General features: G+C 52.9%; 1 pseudogene across 1 annotated transcript; it reads right to left on the bottom strand.

The window, feature by feature from the left end:
* Positions 1-3,462: 3,462 nt before the first annotated feature.
* LOC309452652 (olfactory receptor 14J1-like) lies at positions 3,463-4,377 on the bottom strand (annotated as a pseudogene). The gene has a single exon. The product of its transcript is annotated as an olfactory receptor 14J1-like (transcript).
* Positions 4,378-6,000: the final 1,623 nt, after the last annotated feature.

The raw sequence follows: 6,000 nt of genomic DNA, 5'->3' as shown, positions 1-6,000 counted from the left end.
CACAGGACACCCCACAGGTTGCACCGTGTGTCTGAGGACGTTGTCCCGTCTCTTCTTGAACACCATCAGGTTGGGGCCGTGACACCTCCCTGAGGAGCCTGTTCAGTGTCCAGCACCTCTGGCGGAAGAACCTTTTCCTCATGTCCAACCTAAACCTCCCCTGGCACATCTTCTTCCATTCCCTTGGATTCTGTCATTGGTCACCAGAGAGAAGAGATCAGTCCTTTCCCTTCCTTCTCCCCTTGTGAGGAAGCTGTAGCCACCATGAGGTCTCCTTTGAGTCTTTTCTTCAGCTCTGACACTCAGAAACCCCTTGGTTTGCTTTCTGAAGCAGAAAGGAGAAGCCATGACCTCCAGGCAATGGGAAGGGGGATCCTGTCCCTCACACATGGCTCAGGGCTCTTCCTGGGACTGTGGGATGTGGGTGTGCAAGGCCCAGGGAAGGACAACACTGGGACAACAACTTCCAGCTTCCCCAAGCGGCTGCAAGGAGGCAGCGAGGCCCCAGTGCCATGAAGACAACATGTCTTCTCCTGGGCCTCAGTGGCAGAGACAACTGCCATGGCCAAGGGGACAGAGACCTGGGTTCTGTGGGTCCCTTCCAGTCTACCTCTGCCCCTCTTTCCCTGCAGGCTGCAGACACCCATCTCGCTTCCCCACCTGCTCTCAGCCCAGCATTTCTGCACCTTCCCTGCTGTGTCTGCACCCTCACTGGCTGCTCTTTGGAACACAAACCATGGGCTGATCCAGCTCCCTCTGGGTCACCTCTTGCCCCACAGCACTGCCCTTCCAGTGACATTTCTTACTCCTGATAGCCAGTCTCCACTTCCCCATCTGCATTTGGTGGCTTTGGTTTTTTTTCTCTGCTGCTTTTTCCCACTACTTGAGAAAGCTTTACCACCTCAGAAACTGTCAATCAAGCAGAGATCCCAACCTGTTATTCTTCATGTGGTCTTGCACTTGACCAGAGAGAAGTAACCCCACCATGATCTCCTAAATCCCATAAGTGCTGCTGGCCTTTCAGCTTCTCTGATACATATGACCATATCCCTGCTGCTGTCCCATCATGTTCTCAGGTGGGATGGATGTCACAACCTGTCTCCAAGGCCTCTTCCTGGGAAGGATCTGTCATACTTAGGCAGAGGTTCTTTCCCAGCCATGTCCCTGCTGCTGGGCTGTCACCTCCAGAGACAGAACTGACCTCACTGTCCCCTTCACAGCCACATGATTCTGCCTGGATTATGAGTGTCTGAGACACAACTGACCTCATAATACCATAACTATCCATCACCTTTTTTATGGCCCAGGACCCGATCAGATAAAAGTATACTTGTTTTATCAAATTTATCAAATATATTCCCTACTAGAGATTTGAGTTGAAAAACACTCTTCAGAGGAACTGCTGTATTTTTGTTGACAACATTTAGAACTCCTTTTCTGTCTTTTATTCTTTTTATTCTTCCTCTGCCTATTCTACCTTCAAAATCCTCTCCAAGGGAAAGATTCATTGAATCACAGAATAACTTCAGGTTTGAAGAGAGCCCTTGTCTCACTTGTCTCACTGTCCTGCTCCAGGCAGGGTTAACCAGGTGAGGTTGTTCAAGGGTTCCTCACAACTATGCATCATCCACAGAGAAGGTGAAAGTGCACTTGTCACATCATACAGAGGGAGAATAAAGACGTTTAACAGTGTTGGTCCAAGTGCTGACCACTGAGGGATGCTACTAGTAACTGGCTGCACGGAGGGCTTTGTACCGCTGATGACATTTGGCTTGATTGTCCAGCCAACTTCCCACCCAGCTTCCAATTCTCCAGCCCAGAGATCCCTGATCTGGCTACTAGGACACCAAGGAACACCATGTCTGTGACCCTGCAAAATTCTGGGTGTGGTGGCAGGTTGATCAGCCATTAATTCTCCTTCATGCTCTTCATGCAGATGGGTTCGATATCTGCCTTTTCCAAAGACCTCGGAAACCCTCTTACCACTTTGTCTTACTTTTGAGAGCACAACCCAGAATCACAGGCAAGGGTGACAGAGCAGACAGGAGCGCTTGCAATGAGCCTGTCCCAGCAGCTGAGATGAATCTCAATGGGCCACTGAGGGTTGTTCCTGGAGTCACACACAGAAATGCCAGGGTTCCATCAGGCATCCATATCTCAGCTGGTCTCAGGACTCCTTATGCACCCAGGGATGCTCAGAGACAGAGTCTGTCCCTTTTACACACAGAGGCAGAAGTCACATTGTCCCTCTGGCCTCCCGTTGCCACTCCAAAGGGGTAGGGGACACCTTAGCTCTGGTGTGTCATCCTGCTCTGCACTAATCTGAGATGTCCCATGTCATGAGGAATGGACACGGGGAGCACAATTAAAGAAGCACAACCCAGTGCTGCATTCAGGCAGTTTCCCATGGGGTGTTACTTCCAACAGGAAGTGACCTCAGGACCTTGTGTGTGCCACAGGTTTTCATGGAACCCCAAGGAATGGTGTTTGTGCTCACTCGTGTTCATGTCACCTCACACACATGATGTGCGTGCTCACATCTCATCTCTGCAAAGCAACACAGACTGCTGAACTATTCATTCAGTGTCCATCCATGAAGAGAAGAACAACCTCTGTGGGTGAGAAGCCAGTGCTGGAAATGGTGGTTGTGAGGGGCCAGTCCATGATGACTGACCTGAGGCTCCTTCCATGGGGTGTCCAGTGCACAGGGGCACAGCCCAGCCCCTGCTCTGCTGGTCCTGCAGGTCTCTGGCAGGAGCCTGGCTGTGAGAGGACACTGTTGTGTGCCAGCCCTGCACACACACACTGTTCAGCTGTACACTGGGGTTTCATCTGTGGGTGACTTTTGTAGGAATATGCTTGAGAGAAACTTTGCAAGAAGATATAAACCATCATGCACTGCCCTGAGGAGATCACCTTTCGTTATGGAAAGGCTGTTCAGGGGCCAGCTCTGTGACAGCAGTGCCCATTGCCTGTCCCTGCCTGCGCTCACAGGACTGACACACAGCAGGACGGTGACCAAGCTGCCAGAGCACTCAGGCCTTGCACCAACACAGGGATGGGAAGGAGAGCGTGGGAGTGGAACCAGAACAGCTCTGGAAGAACAAGCGCTGGTGCTCCCTGGCAGGGCTGCCATGCTGGACTCTTTTCCCCTCCTCCCATGGACAGGAACTGTCCCTGCAGCTCCAAAAGGCCTTGCAGGAAGGATATAGTGAAAATCAAGTCACTACAGGACCCGTTACTTTGTTTAAATACACACAGATCATGGTTCCTCATTTACACAACCAGGGGTTATAAAAGAAAAGCAGACAATGATTTAGAAAGGGGATGACAACATTATCAGGATAAAAAACGCCAACAACAACAGCAAATACAGATGACAAGCTGCACTAATCTGCTGCACTAAGTTCCATTAAAACTTCTATGTAGAAGCAGATGAGCAGTTTATTGCTTCAGAAAACACTAAGATACGAGTTTCCACAGAGCATCCTTGAGCTCCTGGTTCCTCATGCTATAGATGAGGGGATTCACTATTGGAGGCACCACCGAGTACAGAACAGACACCACCAGGTCCAGCCATGGGGAGGAGATAGAGGGGGGCTTCAGGTGGGCAAACATACCTGTGCTAACAAACAGGGAGACCACGGCCAGGTGAGGGAGGCAGGTGGAAAAGGCTTTGTGCCGTCCCTGCTCAGAGGGGATCCTCAGCACGGCCCTGAAGATCTGCACATAGGAGAAAAGAATGAAAATAAAACACCCAAATACTGCTAAGAGACTAACCACAAGAAGCTCAGCTTCCCTGGGGTAGGAGTGTGAGCAGGAGAGCTTGAGGATCTGGGGGATTTCACAGAAGAACTGGCCCAGGGCATTGCCCTTGCACAGGGGCAGTGAAAATGTATTGGCTGTGTGCAGCAGAGCATTGAGAAACCCAGTGGCCCAGGCAGCTGCTGCCATGTGGACACAAGCTCTGCTGCCCAGGAGGGTCCCGTAGTGCAGGGGTTTGCAGATGGCAACGTAGCGGTCGTAGGCCATGATGGTGAGAAGAGAATACTCTGCACGAAACAAGAAACAAAAAAAGAAGACCTGGGCAGCACATCCTGCATAGGAAATGACCCTGGTATCCCACAGAGAGTTGGCCATAGATTTGGGGACAGTGATGGAGATGGAGCCCAGGTCGAGGAGGGCGAGGTTGAGCAGGAAGAAGTACATGGGGGTGTGGAGGTGCTGGTCCCAGGCTATGGTGGTGATGATGAGGCTGTTGCCCAGGAGGGCAGCCAGGTAGATGCCCAGGAAGAGCCAGAAGTGCAAGAGCTGCAGCTCTCATGTGTCTGTGAACGGCAGGAGGAGGAACTGGCTGATGGAGCTGCTGTTGGACATTGGCTGATTTTGCCTATGGGGGCAGCCAGGCACTCAGACAGCGTGGGCATGAGGACCTGTGCAAGGAGGAAAAGGTTTAGATTGAGACTTCTCTGGGAAAAACCAAAGCCATTTACCACAGACCCTCCCACGCCGTCACACAAGGAGACACTTTTCTTTTTCCAGGAGAACGTCCTGGCTGGAGCTCTTGTCGGTGCTTGATGAGTGTGCAATGAAGAGCAGGGTCTTTGCCCAGGGGCTCCTGAGGAGTCAGCCTGACCCTGTGTGATTGGGTGGGCAGGGGCCAGTCCTGGGGTTCAGCTTTGTCAGCTGGAACCGCTCCTGGTGCAGAAGGGACTGTCAGCATCTGTACCCCCGGGCCTGAGAAACTGATTTGGAGAGGTTTGGGGTTTCTACAACTCCATCTCCCCTCCCACCCTGGGGAGTGTTGTTGGGTGTCAGAAACCCTCAGCATTTCTGCTTCACTCAGGGAGAACAGAGCGAGTCCTGAGAGACCAGAGGATGCCTGTGGGTCAGTGCAGAGTGAGGGCAGCTGCTCTGTCCCTCTCTCTTGCTCCAGCTGCCCTGGGCTGGCACCTTTCTGAGATGGAGACTGATCACACTCCCATGTTACCCTGAAAAGCCACCAGGCACTGCTGAGAGCAGAGGGACCCACCTCAGACCATGACAGGTCTCACCCTTTCCTAAGGTCTCAGCACTCCACATTTAGCCCAGGACAGACACGGCTCATTTCACAAACCAAACAGCATTTTATCCGTTGTAGCATCTCTGTGCTTCTCCATGAGCCTTTCAGATAACACAGAGATGCCGTAGGACAGGTCTGCATCCTGGAGGGACGCTCACAGCTTGGAAGGAAACATCAACAAGACAGCCAAGAGTCCTAATGATGGCATTTGATTGAGGGAGACTCAGCTCATTCCCCAGCCCCACAGACTGCATTGCCCACTCCCCACAGGTCAGAGCAAAGCTGGGACACGTGTGCCCATGGACACACCTGCAGGAAAGGACCCACAAGATCAGGCTGTGACTCTGCAGCTGAAACTGCCATCCCCAGAGAGCCTGACAGCAAGAACAAGATCCCAACAGCAGTGACCCAGAGCAGGGGAGCAAGAAGGAAAATGCGGTGAGGGTGGGGGTGAGAGAGGCCAGGGCAGAGGCAGCCGGGCACTCAGACAGCGTCACCCTTCCCCAGCTGTGCAGCCACCTCCCAGACACCAACACTGCCGGGCAGCTGCTCTCACCCCTGTGCTCTGCAGAGGAACTGGAGCTCTGGCTGCACAGGAGCTGCTTCATGCCTTGGAGCCCCCGGCCCTGAGGGCAGAGGCTTTGCTGGGTGGGAGAGGAGGCCAGGGGGCTGCTCACAGGAGGGATCTGACCTGCAGGGGATCACAGGGACTTTTCTCTCTTCTCCCTCCCATAACAATTCCGGGTTCCGTTTCCTCTCATTTCTGATCATTTCCCTGCTGCCTGGAGATTCTCCCCTGGGAGGTGTTTCCCTGTCCATGTCTCTTCCCTGTCAGTGCTCACAGACCATCCCACCCTCTGTGCCCTCCCCCTGGCCCTACAGATCCTGCCTGTTCACAGGGCACTGCCTGGGGGCATCTTCCTGTCTGCAGGCTGGAA

This window comes from Streptopelia decaocto (genome assembly GCF_964273445.1).
Source record: "Streptopelia decaocto genome assembly, contig: HAP1_SCAFFOLD_50, whole genome shotgun sequence".
Classification (NCBI taxonomy): Eukaryota; Metazoa; Chordata; class Aves; order Columbiformes; family Columbidae; genus Streptopelia; species Streptopelia decaocto.
This window is presented reverse-complemented; position numbering and strand designations above follow the sequence as displayed.